This window comes from Dendrobates tinctorius, unplaced genomic scaffold (assembly GCF_039654945.1).
Source record: "Dendrobates tinctorius isolate UK_male_01 unplaced genomic scaffold, ASM3965494v1 ptg000051l, whole genome shotgun sequence".
NCBI lineage: Eukaryota > Metazoa > Chordata > Amphibia > Anura > Dendrobatidae > Dendrobates > Dendrobates tinctorius.
In genome coordinates, this window is record NW_027361719.1 from 1,704,029 (window position 1) to 1,728,304 (window position 24,276).

Here is a 24,276-nt window from a genome sequence, read left to right on the forward strand (position 1 = left end):
AGGATGGCGTCGTCTGCGCTTACCAGCCGTGTGCATTCCTCAAAACACTGAAGGACTTTACAGAGGTCTTTCAGCTTCGACCACTGCACACCTGTCAACTCCATGTCTGCTCTCAAAGTGCCTGGCCGTGTATCCTCCCACAAATGCATTATGGCCTGCCTCTGCTCGCACAGCCGATCCACCATGTGCAGGGTGGAGTTCCACCTTGTTGCAATGTCGATAATGAGGTGGTGGTTGGGAAGGTGGAGCAATCGCTGCAGCTTCTGCATACGAACGGAGTGTACAGGCGACCGGCGGATGTGCGCGCACAGTCTTCGCACCTTCTGGAGCAGGGCTGTTAACTCCGGATAATTTTTGAGGAAGCACTGCACCACCAGGTTCAAGGTGTGAGCCAAGCAAGGTATGTGGCTGAGTTTTGAAAGGGCTATGGCTGCCACAAAATTACGGCCGTTATCACTAACTACCTTGCCTGCCTCAAGATGTACACTGCCCAGCCATGACTCAGTTTGTCGCTTCAAGTACTCGGCCAGCACCTCGGCGGTGTGTCTGTCGCCCAAACACATCATCTGCAACACAGCCTGCTGACGCTTTCCACTAGCTGCTCGATAGGGGGACACATCGTGTGCAACAGTGGCAGCTGCAGATGGAGTGCTCGTACGACTGCGCTCTGTGGACGAGCTTTCGCATCTGGAGGAGGAGGAGGAGGGTCGAACGCCTACAGCCAACTGTTTCCTATACCGTGGGCTAGGCAGCACTGTCCCACCACCGCTGTCCCCTGTGGACCCTGCATCCACCACATTAACCCAGTGCGCAGTGATGGACACGTAACGGCCCTGGCCATGCCGACTGGACCATGCATCAGTTGTGAGGTGCACCTTTCTGCTCACTGACTGCTTGAGTGCATGGACAATGCGGTCTTTCACATGATGGTGGAGGGCTGGGATGGCTTTGCGAGAGAAGAAGTGGCGACTGGGTAGGTCATAGCGTGGTACTGCATAGGCCATGAGTTCGCGGAAAGCTGTGCTTTCCACCAACCGAAAGGGCATCATCTCAAACGAGTTTGGCAATGTGGGCGTTCAAACCCAGTGTACGCGGATGAGAGACTGAGTACTTTCTTGACCTACTCATAGTGTCTGGGAGGGTGAGCTGGACTTGAGAGCTGCATATGGTGGAAGTAGCGGTGGACAGGGCGGACTGAGAGAGGGTTGATGATGGTGATGGAGTTGGTGTTCTTTCTGATGGCCTAGAATCAGTCTTTCGTTGATATAACAGTGGGATTCCCTGACTGCTGTGGCCTTGCAACGACACCTCAACATTTGCTGCTGTGCTAACCGGTGGGCTTACAGTGGGGGAAACAATGTAGCGTTGCTGACTACCTTCGTTGTGATCAGTTGCACATGTGGCACTTGAGGTTTGGTGTTGTGTCCACGCTTGCAAGTGCATGCTGGTTAAATGTCTAAGCATGCAACTGGTATTCAAATTTTTCAGATTTTTCCCTCGGCTAAAGGTCTTTGCGCACTTCTTACAGATAACCTTGGCCTGATCATGAGGATTTTGGTCAAAAAAGTGCCACACTGCACTCTTCCTACTTTGGCAGACATTTTGCGGCCTAGCACGCTGTGATCTTTTGACCCTCTGGACAAGCTGTCCAGCAACTCTTTTGATGTTTGGAACCTGTCTTTGGAGTGCTCCGGGCCTGCCAGATAACAGCTGTTGCGATGTCGATGTCTGCTGTGGATGCTCCTCATCTGAGCTATTGGAAGCAGCACCCTCTTCCCCCAATGGATGCCAATCTGGGTCAACAACTGGGTCATCCATCACCTCCTCTTCTATGTCATGTGCACCTTCCTCTGTGTCACCGTGTATGGTGGTATAGTGTGCGGGAAGGGGCACCTGAGTCTCATCAGGGTCAGAATCTGGCTCTGTACACTGCGAGGACAATGTAGTGCTCTGAGTGAATGTACCAGCAGAATCATCCATCAGCGGCTGTGCATCAGTGCACTCCATGTCAGATTCATCTTGGCCTGGGTAATTCACCATTTCACTTGATAATCCAGGCATGGTATGTGAAAACAGCTCCATGGAGTAATCAGTAGTATGGCCTGCGTCATCCTTCAATCTTGGTTGGGGTGAAGGACACAAGGAAAGGTGTGGTTCATGAACATGAGCCTCCAATGACGACTCAGTGCTTTTACTTTTTACAACTGAAGAAGAGGAGGCGATAGAGCTGGAGGCTGAGTCAGCAATGTAAGACAAAACTTTTTCCTGATGCTCTGGCTTTAAAAGCGGTTTGCCAACTCCTAGAAAACTAAGCGTTCGAGGCCTTATGTAGCCAGACGATGACGCAGGGTCAGCACCTCCTGCATTCGGTCCTATTTTGCTCTTGCCACTACCATCAGATCCACCACCAACACCATCATTACCAGCTGCCAACCCCCGCCCAATTCCACGGCCTCTTCCACCAGCCTTCCTCATTTTTGGTAGAAATGTAGACAAAATCCAACAAACTATATAGTAATGTAAAACAAGGTACAAGGTGTCTATAGGACAGGGGAGATTTTGAATTTCTGCAGACACTTGTGGACACTGGACACTTTTGGATTGTGTGAGGCCCACTGATATCTGAGCGCTATGTGACAGGCTCGATGGCACAGCTGTGACCAAAGTGACTAGAGGATAAGGGAGATTTTGAATCTCTGCACACACTTTTGGACACTGGACACTTTTGGATTGTGTGAGGCCCACTGATATCTGAGCGCTATGTGACAGGCTCGATGGCACAGCTGTGACCAAAGTGACTAGAGGATAAGGGAGATTTTGAATCTCTGCACACACTTTTGGACACTGGACACTTTTGGATTGTGTGAGGCCCAATGAATATCTGAGCGCTATGTGACAGGCTCGATGGCACAGCTGTGACCAAAGTGACTAGAGGATAAGGGAGATTTTGAATCTCTGCACACACTTTTGGACACTGGACACTTTTGGATTGTGTGAGGCCCACTGATATCTGAGCGCTATGTGACAGGCTCGATGGCACAGCTGTGACCAAAGTGACTAGAGGATAAGGGAGATTTTGAATCTCTGCACACACTTTTGGACACTGGACACTTCTGGATTGTGTGAGGCCCAATGAATATCTGAGCGCTATGTGACAGGCTCGATGGCACAGCTGTGACCAAAGTGACTAGAGGATAAGGGAGATTTTGAATCTCTGCACACACTTTTGGACACTGGACACTTTTGGATTGTGTGAGGCCCACTGATACCTGAGCGCTATGTGACAGGCTCGATGGCACAGCTGTGACCAAAGTGACTAGAGGATAAGGGAGATTTTGAATCTCTGCACACACTTTTGGACACTGGACACTTTTGGATTGTGTGAGGCCCACTGATATCTGAGCGCTATGTGACAGGCTCGATGGCACAGCTGTGACCAAAGTGACTAGAGGATAAGGGAGATTTTGAATCTCTGCACACACTTTTGGACACTGGACACTTTTGGATTGTGTGAGGCCCAATGAATATCTGAGCGCTATGTGACAGGCTCGATGGCACAGCTGTGACCAAAGTGACTAGAGGATAAGGGAGATTTTGAATCTCTGCACACACTTTTGGACACTGGACACTTTTGGATTGTGTGAGGCCCACTGATATCTGAGCGCTATGTCACAGGCTCGATGGCACAGCTGTGACAAAAGGGACTAGAGGATAAGGGAGATTGGATTGCTTTTAAAAAAGCAGTTTGCAGAGCAGTGGGTAAACAGCAATGCCAGCCTGTCAGGAAGCCTTAAAAGGCAGCCCAACAACCAACACCACTGATACACCACAATATAGCCTCCCCTTGCACTGCACACACAGTGACTGGTGTGTTGTGCAGGCCAAATTGCTAGCAGCAGAAGCAGTTTTTTTTTCTTCTCAGGACAAAAAAAAAAAATTGGGATTGCTTTTAAAAAAGCAGTTTGCGGAGCAGTGGGTAAACAGCAATGCAGGAATGTCAGGAAGCCTTAGAAGGCAGCCCAACAACCAACACCACTGATACTCCACTATATAGCCTCCCCTTGCACTGCACACACAGTGACTGGTGTGTTGTGCAGGCCAAATCGCTAGCAGCAGAAGCAGTTTTTTTGTCTTCTTCCCTGCCTAACGCTCTCCCTACAGAATCAGCAGCAACCTCTCCCTATACTGAGATCGGCAGAAGTAAGATGGCGGTCGGCGTGCACGCCCTTTTATACCCCCTGTGATGCCCACCAAAGCAAGCCAATCACTTGCATGCCCTTCTGAAAGATGGTGGTGACCCCTGCCTATGTCATCACATTGCCCACAGTGTCCGTGGATCCTGATTGGCTGAAAAAGAGCGCAAAACAAACTTTTGAAACGCGACTTTGGCGCGTAAGTCGCCGACCTCGTGGCCGACCTCATCCTAGGGTCGGGTTTCGTTTCATGAAACTCGACTTTGCCAAAAGTCGGTGACTTTTGAAATTTTTCGACCCGTTTCGCTCAACTCTAGTGGATTGTAGTCAATGAAATGAAATAGTTTGTGACGCCACCTGTGGTGTTTGGCAAGCAAGATGTTAAGCCAACGCTGCGTGCAGATCCTCTCGGGCTGATGGTGTGTTGCAGCATAGATGGTGTAGCTCCCCACAGGTGAAGTTGTAACCCCAGGGCAGTGTATAGGCGCAGGTAGTGTAAAGGATGATACCCAGATGTAGCGGTGCTGACGGTGTTGGCGCACAATGACTGGAAGATACCAGGGCTTGTAATTCCAAAGCTTTACTCACAGTTCGTGGTGCACACTGGTGCCTGCCTCCGTGCCGTGTCCTCCGGGGCAGAGACTCAATCAACCTCCCGGGCAAGTCAGCATTCTACTCTCCAACACTCCACTAACATGTACCTGTCCTGAACGACTCCTATATTGCGCCTTTTGGTGTGAAGAGCTCCAGTACCGTGGTACTCTGAAGTTCCTCCTGTCAGATGTTCCTAACAACTCTTCCTTGTACGGCAGACAGCTGTAGCCTACTTCGGGGACTCCCTTTATCCTGAGTCCCGGCTCCCTATACAGATGCTGTTGTGCCCCAAGTCTTGGATGGGAGTAATGCATTTACAGCCAACTACTCCACTGGTGTCTGCTGCATACCATAAGTGTCCATACAACCTCGGGGACCGGGCCCCGGCCTTGCGCTGAGAACCTATAGGCAGGGTTCTTCTTCCAACCCACAACTCCACTCTGTTCTCCTACTCCTTCGTTCCACGCTGTTCCTTCTCTCTCTTATGGAAGCTTAGGTTGCAGTTCTACATCTCTCTCCTTCTGTTCCTTTCCCGTGCCAGCTGGCTCAGGTCACTGAGGCAGCTGCAGCACTCCTTCCTCCATCCTTCCTTCTAGGGATCCGTCCTCAGTTTTTCCTGACTGACTGACTCCCTAGCCTCCTCACTCTTGACTGACCTCCTGTCAGACTGACTTGTAATTCTAAACTTTCCCACTCTTTTATATCTAACTCCACCCACCTTCCAGCACATCTCGTGTTACGAAGCAAGGACCCACGAAAGGTGATCTGCTATCCTCTAAGCATGGAGCCGCAATCTGGTCCATTGCTGAACTATCCTGTGTGTGGGTGCAGGTGTTGGAGTGTGGAAAGGAGTTCCCAACTTACCTAGTTGGTGGGGCACTACACCTTAGGAGAAGGTGCAGTACCTCTGTGGCGACTGAGCCTCAGGGGCGCCTCACATCCACCCTGTAAACCAGAGGTCTCAAACGCGCGGCCCCTCAGTCAGGCATCTGCGGCCCGCGGTGCACCACATGTCTCACACCCTGAGGCAGGTGGAAGGCGCGCATTCAGGAGCCTGCGATGGCTGTCAGTGTTCAGTGTGCACAGAACCTGGGATGAGGTCACAGGAGGGGGAGGAGTCAGGGGTCACATGATCAGGAGCCTCCATGTATGGTTATGCAGGACTCTGCTGTGCTGGTTGTCATGGTGCTGGATGAAGGTAAGTTTATGTGTGGGATGAGCAGAGGTTTACAGGGTGGATGTAGCAGAGCCATGTGTGTATGGAGCGCAGCCGTGTGTGTACGAGGTGTGCAGGGCTGTGTGTGTGTATGAAGTGTACAGAGCGGGGTGTACGGAGCGGAGCCGTGTGTGTGCGAGGCGTACGGAGCAGAGCCGCATGTGTACGAGGTGTATGGAGCCGCGTGTGTACGAGGTGTACAGAGCGGAGCAGCGTGTGGTGTACGGAGCGGAGCCGCATGTGTACAAGGTGTATGGAGCGGAGCCGCATGTGTACAAGGTGTACGGAGCGGAGCTGCGTGTGTACAAGGTGTACAAAGCACAGCTGTGTGTGTATGAGGTGTACAGAGCGGAACCGCGTGTGTAATAGGTGTACGGAGCCACGTGTGTACAAGGTGTATGGAGCGGAGCCGCATGTTTACAAGGTGTACGGAGCATGAGCCGCTTGTGTGCGTGGTGTACGGAGCGTAGCCGCGTGTGTACGAGGTGTACGGAGCATGAGCCACATGTGAACGAGGTGTATGGAGCGGAGCCGCGTGTGTGCGGAGCTGAGCCGTGTGTACGAGGTGGACGGAGCAGCCGTGTGTGTACGAAGTGTATTACGTGTGAAAGGAATGCTGCCACGATGACCCGTCCTGTGTGACGCAACCCGCAGGCCGGTAACTAAAACAACAAGACGCTGCACGTGATACTGTCCTGTGTGACACGGCCCGCAGGCTGGTAACTAAAACAACAAGACACGGGGAAAGAGGAAACAGTTACAATGGTGGGCCCTGTGATAGGGAAAGGGGACGTGGAGACCTCCTGCATTCCCCTGAGTCAGTGTCCCAAAGCTCCTAACGTTTCCTATGCCGGTTCTGCATCGGGCGCCGATCAGGAACCTGTCACCCTAGCATACACTACACCTATCCCTTGCTAGGGAGCTGGGTGGCACAGGCACTGACCCCACCGCTGTACTAATACACACTAAGGAAAAACACAAACAGGGAAACCCCACTTAGCTTTACTCTGTTTCACTTGCTCCTGGCAACAGAGTCCACCACCAGAATGCAGTTCTCCTCCTGAATCGCTGCCACCAAGCTCTGTCAGAGCTACAAGGAAATCCCCTATGACTCCTTCCACACCAGGGCTAAGACAGTGCTGCAAGGAATGCTCTCCAGCTCCTTCCTCCACCTTGGATAGTTGAAATGAACACTATCACCAACACTGATTGCAACACCTGTGCCTCTTTTATAGCAGAGCAGAGCAATCACACCTGCATTATAATCATGTGCACTTAACTAAAGAAACAAGAGTGCAATGATCATCCCGTCATTGCAGTAGGGGGACCCTGCATTTGCGTGCAGTGCCCTGGAAGCAGGACCGGATCAAGCGGCCCACTACAGGCACCGGCCCTTCTGGCATTTGCCAGAAGTGCCCGATGGTCAGTCTGGCCCTGCATCTGGGTTTCATCATCATCAGAGATGTGCTGCAGTGGTACGCTGACTGTATGCATTACCCCTCCCACGTACCTATACTCCAACAGATCACATGGTTGCGCATTAGTGCACGCAATCTCTTCCAATTGGCCCAAGGAAAACCACAGCCAGCAGAATCATCAAAAAGCAGAAGTGACTGCTGCATGACTTGAGGCTCAGACTGTTTGCCTGATTTGCAAGAGGGTAAGGCTGAAGACAGATGCCCATGTGCAACAGGTGCAAAATCTGCACTTTCAGTAGGGGACTGTGTGGAAGACCAAGCAAAGGAACTGAAGGCACTCTCCACCAACCAATCTAAAACCATCTCTACCTCAAACCTTGCTTTTTCCCTGCGATACTCATGCCTATGAAATTACACCTCCATGCACCAAAGTAGGGTTTTCCATTTGGGCATGTAGCAGACAGGGTTGTGGAGTCGGTAAGCCAACCTACGACTCCTCAATTTTCCTGATTCCTGATTACACAACTCTGACTCCACAGCACTGCCTCACTACTGAGCATGTAGATAAAGTGCAGCACAGATTCATCTCAACTAAAAGCCTACATCCTTAGATCAGGAATAGAACAGACATTTATAGGACATTTCATAACTTCGCCAAAATTCTTATTAAAAAATTTACAGCAGATACTGCATTGAACAACTGTACCCAATTTATTAGATATTTTAGGAGTTGGACTCGGTCCATTTTATACCGACTCCACCAAAGTGGACACTGATTACGGCTCCACGTCTGCAACTCCACAGCCCAGGTAGCAGGCACAGATCTACCATGTCCTCTCTCTCATTGCAGCAGTTACACCGCCACCAGCAGCAACACAGCCATGTGTCCTATTTGATGCTATCCTCATTGTTTTCAACCCAAAAAAGTGCAGCGTATTACATGGCCTATATAGATAGGGGCCAGCAGATTATTACACTGCCTGTTTTCAGAGTAGTATACACAAAAAACGTGGCGTATAAGTCCAAGAAATCCGTTTAAAAATGAATATTTCTATTACATGAAAAAGGCACATAAATTACAAATTAACACCTTACAAAAGACAACAGGGAATTCAATAGAAAGGGACAAAAAAGCAAACAGGTACTTAATCTGGGTCTTAATAAAACATCTAGAGGTGGGTGGGCAATCAAGATAGTAAACATATCAATCAATACTCAATATAAAGTGCAAGTGCTTAAGTGCAAGCCAGGGATATTACCATCACAGAAATTAGCCGCAAAACACACGGTCTCTTCCAACTTCCTCCATCAGCTGCTTACACCATTATTATTGATTGCCCACCCACCTCTAGATGTTTTATTAACACCCAGATTACATACCTGTTTGCTTTTCCTTCCCCTTCTATTGAATTCCTTGTTGTCTTTTGTGAGGTGTTAATTTGTAATTTATGTGCATTTTTCATATAATAAAAATATTAATTTTTAAACAAATTTTTTGGACTTATACTTCACATTTTTGTGTATACTATGTCATAGAGAGTGTCCAATTGGGTATTTCCCTGGTCCCCTTTTTTGATTTCCAGGGGACCTGAATTTAATTTGTATTAAAAATGCATACTGTTCTTATTTTTGTGTATGCTGTGTTAGGTGTCACGTTCCTGTCACTGCACAGCAGGAATCCCAAGCCTTGCATCCGGCAGTCTCCCATTCCTCTTTGGCCACAGAGGAACCTGCTCAACAGACTTCTCCATCCCGACACTCTGCTCAAACCAGCTCTGTGGGTTTGGATGCTGCTGCCACCTCTGGTCCAACTATAGCAACGCATGTTGGTCAGCAGCGAGCTACTCCAGGGACTAAGTCCTCTTTTCGGTCCACTGAGCATGCCCGTGGGATGATCTCTCATTGGCGATCAGAGGTCACATGCTCAGGTCATTCTCTAGCTTGGATTGGACCATCAGAAAGGTCAGGAAGGTCCCGGAAGGACGCGGCTATAAAAAGTTTGCATGGCCGCTCGACCATGCTCTAGTATAGAATGCATTATCAGACTATGAGGAGTGAGTGTCGTATGCATGTATGAATGTCTCTAGTGAATGACTCATTAAGAAACCCCTACCCTTGGTATGCATGTGTTGTGCAGCCTAGCCTGTTAAGCGCCCAGGCTTAGGTGTACGTAGGACAGAGTCTGAGACAGGCATCAGTGTCCACGGTGCACATGCTCGACACTCCATAGTCAGCGTCTATAGTGGCGTCCGCAGGTGCGACGCCAAGCGCTCAGAAGGTCTAAAGGGACTCTGACCCCGTGTCCTTGGGGCAGAGCTCTGTGGCCGGGCTCTGTGAGCTAAACAGGCACTGGCATTTATGTTCTGCGGTAGCGCGGCTCTGTGAGTTAACAGAGTTCGCTTCTGTTCACACTGGGTGATGTTAACCCACGTGTGACCTTTTGTACACCGCTTTATACATCCACCATTACTAAGCAGCAGATTACCACCCCTCCAAGGTGGACCCCGTGCTGCGAACGCACCTTACTATTATTTTATTATTTGGTGCGTTCCATTAGCCCTAACATACTGTTTTCAGAGTACTCTCTCCAAAACACACAAAAAAGCAAAACCAATGTTGGCTACCTCTTCCTCCTAAGCCACGTCCACCTACATCTCACCCTCCACCTCCAATTGGACCTCCACCTTTTCTACATTGTTATTTTTTTTATTATTCTATATTCTTTTAAGTCTGTTACCTAACTAAAACAAAAGAAAAAAACTATAAAAACACCCTCATTAAAACAGTGTTGGATACCTCCTCTACTGCCCTTTTCCACCTTCACCGCCATGTCCACCTCCTTCACTTGGACGTCCACCTCCTGATTCAAGATTATTCTTTTTTCTTTTTTTTTCTGTCTTATTTTAAAAAATTACCCTATCCACATTTGTTTGCAGGGCAATTGCTCTTATCCCTATTTAACTGTCTTTTGCAGCTTCCTAGCCCTGACTATGACCATTTTTCAGCCATTTTAAAGCACCAAAGTTTGGGTCCCCATTGACATCTATTGGGTTCGGGTCCTGGGTCAAGTTTGAGGTCAGTTTTGGCCCTGAACCGAACATATGTTCGGTGAAGGCGAACGTCCACGGGTTCGCTCATCTCTATCCGTAACAGCAGGGATGCTCCCCTTGCACGCCATGTAAATCAAGTACATAAAGGTGACACCAATTCAATTTCTATTAAAGTTATTGAGGTAATCCTAACCCCCAGTGAGACTAGGGATTGGGATAAAAAGATCCTACAACGTGAAGCTAGATGGATCTTTTGGCTGGAATCTGTGGCCCTAGGAGGCCTCAATGAGCAGCTAAGCATTGTCAGTTTTTTATAGCCCTCCTGTGTCCATTATCCTATGGTTCTTATTCTCTAAGGAATTGGTAAGCAAAACGCATATAGGCCTGTACAAATCACTCGTCAGACCACACTTTGAGTATTGTGTGCAATTTTGGACGCCGGTGCTGAAGAAAGACATTACTGAACTTGAAAGGTTTCAAAGGCAGGCTACTAAAATGATAAATGGAGTTGGTTCACTACAATACCCAGAAAGGTTATAAAAATTAGGTCTATTTACTCTAGAAAAGAGAAGACTTAGGGGAGACTTAATATATATGTACAAGTATATCAGAGGGCAATACAGAGATCTCTCCAATGAACTGTTTGTACCAAGGACTGTGACAAGAACAAGGGGGCATTCTCTTCATTTGGAGGAAAGACAATTTCTGCACCAGCATAGAAGAGGGTTCTTCACGGTAAGAGCAGTGAGACTCTGGAATTCTCTTCCTGAGGAAGTGGTGATGGCCAACTCACTGAATGAATTTAAGAAAGGAATGGATGCTTTTCTTGTGAGTAACAGTATAGAAGGTTACGAATAACAGAATATTATAGGTAGATGGTTGACCCAGCTTAGGGGAAGGAATTTTTTTCCCTATGGAGAAAATTGGCTTCTACTCTGTGGGTTTTTTGCCTTCCCCAGGATCAACAATGCAGAACAGCTGTACTAAAAACAAGCTGAACTAGATGGACATAAGGTCTTCCTTCAGCCTTCAAAACTATGTTACTATGTTACTATGTTAATTTAGTGATAACTCCACTTTTTCCAATAAATCCCTGCTACCCGGTATCTGTCTATCAATAATTTGTACCCATCTGGATATGATGGGTTAGATATAATAATTATATTCTGTGTTTAGATATGGCTATGTGTGTCCCCATATGGATTTGGTGTAGTATCTTTACTGAGCACCAATTTGGGTTGCTCAGTACTCTATAGACGATATCTGCACCTATTGGATTCAGCGTGAAATGAATCTGTATTCCATGTTGTTGACAGGAATTTTTTAGTGCCAGCACACATCCAGTCAGGCTAGTACAGCACCTGTAATTCTCTGTATGGAACACATTTACGTTCCAGGCAAATGAGGACCTTTGCAGGCACATTTCCATTCAAGAGGCCCGCATTCTTTTGGTCATCTGACCGGACGAGGAGCATATTTGTGTTCCAGAGAGTGCCAATTGCAGTTATAAAAGTGTCAATCTTAATTATCATAGGTCATTTGGGCATGTGCAGTGGATACATTGTGTGCTACCTGGGTAACATAAAAAGCGCTCTGAATTCCTATTGTTCGTTTGGACATTTTCTGTATTAAGAATATAAGAGGGGAATATTTGAGAGCCACTTTTAAGGCCATTTATTTTTACTCTTAGAGGTGTCTCGGACACGACTATGTCTATACACATATTGCCATTATATTCCAATTATAATTTTCTTCCTTGTCTGGCAACTTATACCCTTTTGATGATTCTGTTGGAGTAATTTTTTTCCTGCAGGATGTAGTAGGTTCACCGACAGAGAAACAACTTCGAGCAGGGGCGTCATATCGTTCTTTAGGATGCCAACCTCTGCGGCAAGGTAGAGAAAGTATCAAGTCAAAACTAGAGTCAGTATCCCCTTTGGCCAATTATGTGACCCAGCATGGCAATTTATAACATCTTTTTGATTGAGAGGTCAGCACCTACAATCTTCATTTTCTCATGAGATACATGAGATACATGTATGCTATGTGACCCATGAGATATGACTGACATATGCTGTGTCTTAGACAGGGCTATTTTTCCTTTGTATTGGCATTTTTCAAGGCATCCATATTGGGGACCTTTGAATCATGTACACATCTGTATTTGCTGTTTAGTGTTTACTAATCACAGTTGATTTTTTGCAGGGTTTACCAGGATAGTGAGGGTGAGCTGACATTGAGCTGGGGCCAACCTCGGCGGCAAGGAAGGGAAACCACTAGACCATTATCAGGGAATGTATTCCTATTCACTCATATTTTGCGACATAAGCCCCACTTTTTAATATTGAATAATAAAGCTTGTGTATATAGTAGAAGGGTCTTTTTTTAGTGTTTTGAAAAGTTTGTTACTCAAGTTGTTAACAGTTTTTCAGGTTTTAGGTGAGATCCCAGAGGTGGGACTCACAACTTTCTAGTGTTTATGATATATCCTTTTGGACTTCACATTGGAATTTGGCAGAATCTTTCCATTGAAGAGCTTACAGCCATTGGAATTCTACTATTCTTAACAGAAAATAATTGTATTTATAGGGGTAAGAAATAAAAAAAGTCTATTTCTTGCCACCGTAGAGCCATTATTGGAATTGAACTCTGCCATATAAAAATAAAAAAATGACAGCTAAACATTAGAATCTGTGATAAAACGTGTGAATTGATACAGACGTTTGTAGCTCTGGGCTCATATTTAATCATACCATTTGACTTAGCCATCATAGTGTAGGTGTTGACAAATTGTATTTAAAGGATACTGAAACAATGATACATTATTCAGTAGCTATGTGACTCAGTTAACAAAATTAGACGTCAATAGCTTTGATATTTATTGCTAATTTTGACTCCATGTTGTACAAGTGTCTTTTTCATTCTACGTCAGCAATTTACATTATGCAATCAAATCAGCGCTTGGATTGTGTGGTCGGACAAAGCAAAACCTGTTTACCCTGTTGTACGGCAAGACGTTGCAGTAAGTCAGTGAGGGAGGAGCTGGAAAGAGAAGACGATTCCTTTCCCGTCACATTAAATGACGCATTTAGGGGAATGGAATGTTGTTATATCCATTATTAAGCTTGTTTCAGATACATTAGTTCAGTGCTGCCTTTTGTTTGGAACCAAGATGATTGTAGTACATGTATCTGTCATTATGATAGTAGTGAGTGATGAGCCTGTTCTTATTACTTAAAATGGTACCTGCCCTGCATGGAAAAAACAGACAATTGTTAGTAGACAATTGTCATCTTGATATCCAAATTCTCAGGCGCCATAGTCCTAGTTTCCTGACTCTAACTGGAGATTTTGCTAAATCAGCTTTGACCATTCTCTGGAAAGACTATTATGTAGAGTTATCCACTAGAGATGAGCAAGCAGTAAAATGCTCGGGTGCTCGTTGTTGGAACCGAGCAATTCCTAATACTTGAATGCTCGTTTCAAGTAGCGAGTATAATGGGAGTCAATGGGAAAGCCAAGCTTTTTTCTGGCAGATCCTACAAAGAGGTCTGAGAGGCAGTAAAAATCTGCAAATGGATGGAAAAAGTGCGAAATGGAACCTATGTGTGGTGGATCAGCGTGTTTCTTGTGCTCCAGCAATAGTCATAGTTGCACCTGCCCCATGTCCTTGGCATCTGTGTGCACAATAATCAGCACTTCCACTTCCCCGTCCCTTACACTTTACAGTATATGGGAGGCTGTGTAGGGCCTCATTCAGTATGTGGAGAGACTGTAGGGCTCAGGCTCTATATAAGAAGGCTGTGTGGGTCTCATGCATTATATGGGGAGGCTGTGTGGGGCCTCATTCAGTATGTGGAGAGACTGTAGAGCTCATGCTGTATATATGAAGGCTGTGTGGGGCCTCATGCAGTATATGGGGAAACTGGGGCTCATGCAGTACATGAGGAGGCTGTGTGGGGCTCATGCAGCACATGGGGAGACTGTGTGGGGCTCATGCTGTATATAGGGAGGCTGTGTGGGGCTCATGCAGTACATGGGGAGGCTGTGTGAGGCTCACGCAGTACATGGGGAGGCTGTGTTGGGCTTATGCTGTATATAGGGAGTCTGTGTGGGGCTCATGCTGTATATGGGGAGGCTGTGTGTGGCTCTTGCTGTACATGGGGAGGCTGTGTGGGGCTCATGCTGTACATTGGGAGGCTGTGTGGGGCTCATGCTGTGCAGGGGGAGGCTGTGTGGGGCTCATGCCGTATATAGGGAGGCAGTGTGGGGCTCATGGCGTATAAAGGGAGGCTGTGTGGGGCTTATGCCATATATAGGGAGGCTGTGTAGGGCTCATGCCGTATATAGGGAGGTTGTGTGGGGCTCATGCTGTATATAGGGAGGCTGTGTGTGGCTCATGCATTATATAGGGAGGCTGCGTGGTGCTCATGCCGTATATAGGGAGGCTATGTGGGGCTCATGCCGTATATAGGAAGGCTGTGTGGGGCACATGCATTATATGGGGAGGCTGTGTGGGGCCTCATTCAGTATGTGGAGAGACTGTAGAGCTCATGCTGTATATATGAAGGCTGTGTGGGGCCTCATGCAGTATATGGGGAAACTGGGGCTCATGCAGTACATGAGGAGGCTGTGTGGGGCTCATGCAGCACATGGGGAGACTGTGTGGGGCTCATGCTGTATATAGGGAGGCTGTGTGGGGCTCATGCAGTACATGGGGAGGCTGTGTGAGGCTCACGCAGTACATGGGGAGGCTGTGTTGGGCTCATGCTGTATATAGGGAGTCTGTGTGGGGCTCATGCTGTATATGGGGAGGCTGTGTGTGGCTCTTGCTGTACATGGGGAGGCTGTGTGGGGCTCATGCTGTACATTGGGAGGCTGTGTGGGGCTCATGCTGTGCAGGGGGAGGCTGTGTGGGGCTCATGCCGTATATAGGGAGGCAGTGTGGGGCTCATGGCGTATAAAGGGATGCTGTGTGGGGCTTATGCCATATATAGGGAGGCTGTGTAGGGCTCATGCCGTATATAGGGAGGTTGTGTGGGGCTCATGCTGTATATAGGGAGGCTGTGTGTGGCTCATGCATTATATAGGGAGGCTGCGTGGTGCTCATGCCGTATATAGGGAGGCTATGTGGGGCTCATGCCGTATATAGGAAGGCTGTGTGGGGCACATGCTGTATATGGGGAGGCTGTGTGATGCTCATGCCGCATATGTACAAGGCTGTGTGAGGCTCATGCCACATATGGGGGAGGCAGTGTGGTGCTCATGCTGTACATGGGGAGGCTGTGTGGGGCTCATGCCATATATAGGAGGCTGTGTGGTGCTCATGCTGTACATGGGGAGGTTGTGTGAGGCTCATGTTGCATATGGGGGAGGCTGTGTGGGGCTCATGCCACATATGGGAGAGGCTGTGTGGGGCTCATGCCGCATATGTAGCAGGCTGTGTGAGGCTCATGCTGAATATAAGGGGCTGTGGGGGGGTTAAAAATATATAGGGGGGTGTCAGCATACTTAATTCTGCTTATTTTTTTAGTGATACAATTAATACTAATAAATTAATATTGAGTAAAATTAATTTCAAGCTATTGGTTCGGCCCCCCCCCACAACAGTCATGGTCTCTCATGTGGCCCCTCGGGAAAATTAATTGCCCACCCCTGCCTTAAAGTATGCAATACTCAATGGATCAAATATATTCAATTTTGTCAGCCCCCACAAAAAAGATGCAGCTATATATTTACCAACGGACTGCACAGGCCTAATACCTGCCTATAGACTGGATTCAGTCACACTCCCTGCTCCTGTGACTCTCTATCCCTCCCTAGGCTAAATGCAGATTGTATGTAATGCAAACAGCAAGGCAAACGATTAGCCCTTAGAAGAGCTGTTAGCATGATGGCTCAGCTTCAGCACTAGTATCAACACTACAGGCCTCTGATTCTCTATACTGTTCACACAGGCCTAGACAAGTACTCTAAACAGCAATGATCTATTAACATTTTAGTGACTGCTGCTGAGAACTGCAGATCCGCTGTTATTGACATATTAAACTAGTGAAACAACCCTTTAAGTTCTTGTTCCAGTATGTTTCCAAACTGAAAAGTGAATTCTGATTAGAAATTGTATCTCACAACCTCAAATCTACCAACATTCCATAATTAAGACTATCTGATCTGGCTGCAATACCCATGTCTTCGCCAATTACTGGCCGATATACAGTATATACAGTAGATGATAATTAAAATAAATCATATTGCTCTTTCTATATTCATATTATTTTACTATACATTGATTACGGCTGTAAGACAGGCATCTCCTAAAACTAGTCCTACGTAGAACACATATCAATAGTGCCATACATTATCCATATATACTTCACACAGTACTCTTGCTAATTAAAAAAGTTGACCACTACTTGGGCAACACCTTGGTAAACCCCACGCTTGTCCCCTATAAGATAAAAAAGCTTATACTCAGATACCGTGCTAGCTTCGTTCCCATGGTGTCGTACTCTCCCGCTCCTGGGCTCCCGTGCGGTTGTTGTGACACGTGAGCCCGGCATCCAATCAGCGTTGGCATCACTGTCATAGCCTTCAGACAAATTGAACCTGAAGAGGAAGGTAGTGCTGCGGCTGATCACTGACTTCCTCTTCATGTTCAATTTGTCCGATGGCAGGGACAGCGACGCCACCACTGATTGAGCGCTTGGGTCACATGTCACAACAACTGCACAGGAGCCCCCGGGGAGAGCGAGTGCCGATACCAAGGGAACTGTGCCGGCATGGGAGGTGAGTATAAGCTTTTTTATTTTAGCGTGGCCAAGCATGGTGTATGAAAATGAGGTTTCCTAGTAGTGGACAACTCCTTTAAGTATGGAAAGAGTCTGTTATTGTTGGACATTGTGCAGAAGTTAGTGGCACTGGAAATATTGTATGGTTATATGAAAAAACATAAACTCTTCTCATGGCCAAGTCTCTGGTTTTGAACGGAGTTTCCTCATCAATTCTCGGACCCCAAAGTTCAGAAGTATAATTGGATACTCTTTGAGTCAACAGCATTTAGACCTTCCTAACCCAGTGACATGAACATTTGGCCATGCTAAAAATATGTGAACAGCTCCATTCCCTCAATGAGAACTTCATTATCAACATTTCATTTTTATCTATGAATGATGCACCTCTTTTCTTCAAGGGTTGGAAAAATTATTACCGATAGAGATTGTTGGAAATTTGAAGTGTAACCTTTGTTTTAATTTTTATTTCCTAAATCAATAGAAAATGTGAAAATGAGTAACTTTGTGATATATCTTATCAGAGAAATCTAATTCTTTCTTCTCCTGGACTAATCATTCATTCTTAAAATTCTCAATTTACTGGTAAAATCTGTATTCAGTGAAGGCAGATTGTTACATTAGTGAGATAGAAGATGGCAGCTGCTACTGATAAGATTCTTTGTAGATGGGTGGAGGAGCTAGAGGTAGAGTTCCTCCCTGTTCCTCTCCCTCTGATCTACATAGAATCTCATGAGTAGCAGCCGCCATCTCCTATCTCAGTAATGGAACATTCCGTCTTCAGTGAATAAAGATTTTATTAGTAAAATAAGAATTTTAAGCATGATTGTCTCAGTCTAGAAAAACTCAAATAAAAATTAAAACGACAGTTACTCTTTAAAGAATTAGACATTTAGAATTGTTTCTAGCTAGATTTATGGTCTGCTCATTCCAATATGTACATTTGTTTGGTTAGACTACTCCAGACTTGGAAAAGGTGAATATTTCTTAAAATTCCAATCACGGTCTGTAATTATTCTATTAATGATTAATCAGAGGTAATTATTTAACCCCAATGCAATAATTTAACTAATTTAACTAAACAAATCCCCAATGAAGCATATATCTGGATTATAATAAAGAGAACACCACAACTCAGAATCAATTAGAAAGAGTGCCCTCCTACAAAGATTAAATGCAATTGGACATGACCACTTTCAGAATCTGACAATTCGGACATAAAGCCACCGTTAAACACTGCGATATCGCTAGCAATATCGCTGTAAAGTCACCGATTTTGTGACGTTGCAGCGATATTGCTAGCGATATCGCTGCATGTGATACCTCCGACCGGCTCCCCCGCTGGTTATCGCTGATCGCGCGAGAAGCTCCTGGACCATTCCTCGTCAGCCACTTCCTGCGGCGCTTCCTGTGGCGCCGACGAGCGAGGCGTGGACGCGGGCGGGAGGACGCAGGATCGCCGCGTCTGACAGGTAAGTAGCGATCCCCGTCCCCAGCGATGTCGCTGGTGAGATCTGCCTGTGTGGCAGCTCACTAGCGACCACCCAGCGATGCACCAGCGATCCTGACCGCGTCATATCGCTGGTCGGGATCGCTGGTGCATCGCTAGGTGTAACGGTACCCTTAGAGTCACAATAACCAATACCAGACAGGGGAGGGATGAGACATGAGAGATGGAGTCTGTGGACAAAAATTAACTTTATAATTTTTGCAATTGAGAGGAGACAAGGGGAAATCAACAGAATTGCACATAACAGGACACCTCTCATTCAGCAAAACCCACAAATGGTAAACCCATTGTGCTCTTGATGTGAAGACCATTGAATAAGCAATGTTAGTTCATAACCCTGAATAAGCCTTACGTCACTCCTTTATAGCACTTATTCCTTACTCCCACTCCGTTTTTCTTGAACATGTGAAAGATGGGTTATACTTTACATGGTGTGAATATGTTATTAATTATGGTAAAATCCCGTTAGCCCAATGCCTTAAAGACAAGAAGAAGCTGGCTTTTCTAAGAAGATAATGATGCAAACATACTTTGAAATAAACCAAGAATCAATTAAAAAAACACAATATTACAAACATTAATCTGCCTGATTATAATAAGAGACTATATTTAATTCATTAACAAGGGGTACTTCAACAAATTTACATTTCTGATGTGCCTACATAGCTCTGCAGAATGCAAATTGCCAAATCCTGACAGTCTACAACTAGAGTTGAGCAAATTTTTTAAAATTCGGTTCCGTTTACATTCGTCGGCAAATATTGTTTTTGCATTATTCGACGAAAACAGCCGAACGTCATTGGAGTCAATGGGAGTAGAAATGACGAATATATTCGAAATCAATCATCAAACATAAACTTGTCACGAAATAGGGTACCAATATGGCATGAATATGGCAAATTCAGATTCGACGACCAATTCCGAACATATTCGTTTCTTTCAACTCTATCTATAACATGCAATATGTAAACTTGTCAGGATGTAGACAGCTTAACCCCTTAACAACCGCCAATATGCCTTTTAACGGCGGTAGTTAAGGGTACTTAAACCACAGTGCCATTAATTCTCGGCACTGTGGAAAAAGTAAATAGCGCCCCCAGAGTCAGATTTTCTCCAGGGTCTCGGCTGCCGGGGGTAGCCAAGACCCCAGAGAACATGAATTGGGTCGGTATTTACCAACCCCGCTTTTGCGATCGCCGTTATTAACCCTATAAAAAAAAAGCCGCAATTGTGCATTTAATTTCTCTGTCCTCTGATGTGATCGCAAATCAGAGGAGAGAGAAATAGAGTCCCAGATCCCCCCAGTACCTCCTGGTGGTCTTCATGGTCCCCGGGCTCTCCTGCCTCCTCCAGTGGGCGCCGCCATCTTTGTCCCAGAAGAAAATGGCGGGCGCATGCACAGTGCGCCCGCCGAATCTGCCGGCCGACAGATTGAATTCATTGATTTTGATCACTGTGATAAACTCTATCACAGTGATCAAAATAAAAAAAATAGTAAAAAAACCCCGTTTATCACCCCCTTAGGTAGGCAAATATAATGAAATACAGAAAATATATTTATTTCCAATTTTCCATTAGGGTTAGGCTGAGAATTAGGGTTAGAATTAGGGTTAGGGTTCGAATTAGGGTTAGGGTTGGAATTAGGGTTAGGGTTAGAATTAGGGTTAGAATTAGGTTTAGGGTTAGAATTAGGGTTAGGGTTAGAATTAGGGTTAGGGTTAGGGTTGGAATTAGGGTTAGGATTAGGGATTAGCATTAGGGTTAGGGATGGGATTAGGGTTAGGGATGGGATTAGGGTTAGGGGTGTGTTGGGGTTAGGGTTGGAGCAAGAATTGAGGGATTTCCACTATTTACCAACTTTAGGGGTAAAATAAAAAAAATTGGGGGCTAAAAATTCACTTTTGTGGAAAAAAAAGATTTTTTATTTTCACGGATCTGCGTTATAAACTTCTGTGAAGCACTTGGGGGTTCAAAGTGCTCACCGCACATCTAGATAAGCTCCTTGGGGGTCTAGTTTCCAAAATGGGGTCACTTGTGGGGGGTTTCTACTGTTTAGGCAAATCAGGGGCTCTGCAAGCGCAACATGACGCCCACAGAACATTCCATCAAAGTCTGCATTCTAAAATGACGTTCCTTCCCTTCCAAGCTCTCCCATGTGCCCAAACAGTGGTTCACCCCCATATATAGGGTATCAGTGTACTCAGGAAAAATTGCATAACAACTTTTGTGGTCCAATGTCTCCTGTGCCCCTTGGGAAAATAAAAAATAGCAGGCTAAAAAATCATTTTTGAGGAAAAAAAATGATTTTTTATTGTCACGGCTCTGCGTTATAAACTTCTGTGAAGCACTTGGGGGTTCAAAGTGCTCACCACACATCTAGATAAGCGCCTTGGGGGGTCTAGTTCAAAATGGGGTCACTTGTGGGGGTTTTCACTGTTTAGGCACATCAGGGGCTCTGCAAACACAACATGATGCCCACAGAAGATTCCATCAAAGTCTGCATTCCAAAATGGCGCTCCTTCCCTTCCGAGCTCTCCCATGCGCCCAAACAGTGGTACCCCCCCACATATGGGGTATCAGTGTACTTAGGACAAATTGCACAACAATTTTCGGGGTCTAATTTCTCCTGTTACCCTTGTAAAAATAAACATTTGGGGGCAAAAAGATCATTTTTCTGGAAAAAAATTATTTTTTATTTTCACAGCTCTACGTTATAAACTTATTTGGAGGACTTGGAGGTTCAAAGTGCTCACCACACATCTAGATAAGTTCCTTAAGGGGTCTAGTTTCCAAAATGGGGTCACTTGTTGGGGGTTTCCACTGTTTAGGCACATCAGGGGCAACATGGCGTCCGATCTCAATTCCAGCCAATTCTGCGTTGAAAAAATCAAACGGCGCTCCATCCCTTGCGAGCTCTGCCGTGTGCTGAAAAAGTGGTTTGTCTCCACATATGGGGTATCGGTGTATTCAGGAGAAATTGCACAACAAATTTTATGGTTCATTTTCTCTTTTAACTCTTGTGAAAAAAAAACTGGTTCTGAAGTAAATTTTTTGCAAAAAAAAGTTAAATATTAATTTTTTCCTTCCACATTGCTTCAGTTCCTGTGAAGCATGTAAATGGTTAATAAACTTCTTGAATGTGGTTTTGAGCACCTTGAGGGGTCTAGTTTTTAGAATAATGTCACTTTTGGGTATTTTCTGCTATGTACACCCCTCAAAATGACTTTAAATATGATGTGGTCCCTAAAAAAATGGTTTTGTAAATTTTGTTGTAAAAATGAGAAATCACTGGTCAACTTTTAAACCTTATAACTTCCTAACAAAAACAAATTTTGTTTCCAAAATTGTGCTGATGTAAAGTAGACATGTGGGAAATGTTATTTATTAAGAAATATGTGCGACACATCTCTCTGATTTAAGGGCATAAAAATTTAAAGTTTGAAAATTGCTACATTTTCAAAATTTTTGCCATATTTCCGTTTTTTCATAACTAAACACAAGTCATATAGAAGAGATTTTACCACTAACATGAAATAAAATATGTCACGAAAAAACAAACATTCTCAGAATCAGCGGGATCCATTAAAGCGTTCCAGAGTTATAACCACACAAAGTGACAGTGGTCAGAATTGTAAAAATTGGCCTGGTCATTAAGCTGCAAAATGACTCTGTCACTAAGGGGTTAAGCAATCATTAAAGGGTTTATCCAAGACTATTTTTTTTTTACCATGGGCCTAAAATCTAACAGGCAGGTAGGTGCTATCTACCAGCCTGTAGTGCCCAGTGCTGATCTTTGCCAGCACAGAGCAGTCATAGACCATAGCCGGTGATCCAGTGGCTTCTGTTGATATCACTTCTATAGAACAGCAGCTTTTTTTCCATTCTACTCTGTTGATGAGGCACGACTGCGGACGTCATGCTGATTAACAGCCAGCTCACTTTAAACGCTAGTGTAATATTTCCGGTTGTATTCTTGTACACAAATATAATATTTATAGTCAAACATAGAGTATCAGTGTAAATCAGTAATGATGAAATAACAATGTGAATATTTCATGTGTAAATAATACAGTAGTTCACTGTATTCTCTGAATGAACTGCGTCTTTATTCCTATGTTAAAGACAATATACAATACAAATAGTCAGATACTATTAGACACGTGACTAGCTCCGATAATTATGGGAGTATAGCTTCTACCATTCCATACATATGAATGATGTCACAGACATACTTTTGTATAAGTGTTACATATATCAATACTACACTGGGTCAGCTTTATCACCCCCAAAAGGATAGAAAGGAAGATTTATTGTTGATGTCTTACATTTAGACAGCTTACTGATAAATTAGACTAGACAGCCAGTAGCTAGAGTTGAGCAAAACGGGTCAAAAAATTTCAAAAGTCGCCGACTTTTAGCAAAGTCAGGTTTCATGAAACGAAACCCGATCCTAGGATGAGGTCGGCCACGAGGTCGGCGACTTACGCGCCAAAGTCGCGTTTCAAAAGTTTGTTTTGCGCTCTTTTTCAGCCAATCAGGATCCACGGACACTGTGGGCAACGTGATGACATAGGCAGGGGTCACCACCATCTTTCAGAAGGGCATGCAAGTGATTGGCTTGCTTTGGTGGGCGTCACAGGGGGTATAAAAAGGCGTGCACGCCGACCGCCATCTTACTTCTGCCGATCTCAGTATAGGGAGAGGTTGCTGCTGATTCTGTAGGGACAGCGTTAGGCAGGGAAGAAGACAAAAAAACTGCTTCTGCTGCTAGCGATTTGGCCTGCACAACACACCAGTCACTGTGTGTGCAGTGCAAGGGGAGGCTATATAGTGGTGTATCAGTGGTGTTGGTTGTTGGGCTGCCTTCTAAGGCTTCCTGACATTCCTGCATTGCTGTTTACCCACTGCTCCGCAAACTGCTTTTTTAAAAGCAATCCCAATTTTTTTTTTTTGTCCTGAGAAGAAAAAAAAACTGCTTCTGCTGCTAGCAATTTGGCCTGCACAACACACCAGTCACTGTGTGTGCAGTGCAAGGGGAGGCTATATTGTGGTGTATCAGTGGTGTTGGTTGTTGGGCTGCCTTTTAAGGCTTCTTGACAGGCTGGCATTGCTGTTTACCCACTGCTCTGCAAACTGCTTTTTTAAAAGCAATCCAATCTCCCTTATCCTCTAGTCCCTTTTGTCACAGCTGTGCCATCGAGCCTGTGACATAGCGCTCAGATATCAGTGGGCCTCACACAATCCAAAAGTGTCCAGTGTCCAAAAGTGTGTGCAGAGATTCAAAATCTCCCTTATCCTCTAGTCACTTTGGTCACAGCTGTGTCATCGAGCCTGTCACATAGCGCTCAGATATTCATTGGGCCTCACACAATCCAAAAGTGTCCAGTGTCCACAAGTGTCTGCTGAAATTCAAAATCTCCCTTATCCTCTAGTCACTTTTGTCACAGCTGTGCCATCGAGCCTGTCACATAGCGCTCAGATATCAGTGGTCCTCACACAATCCAAAA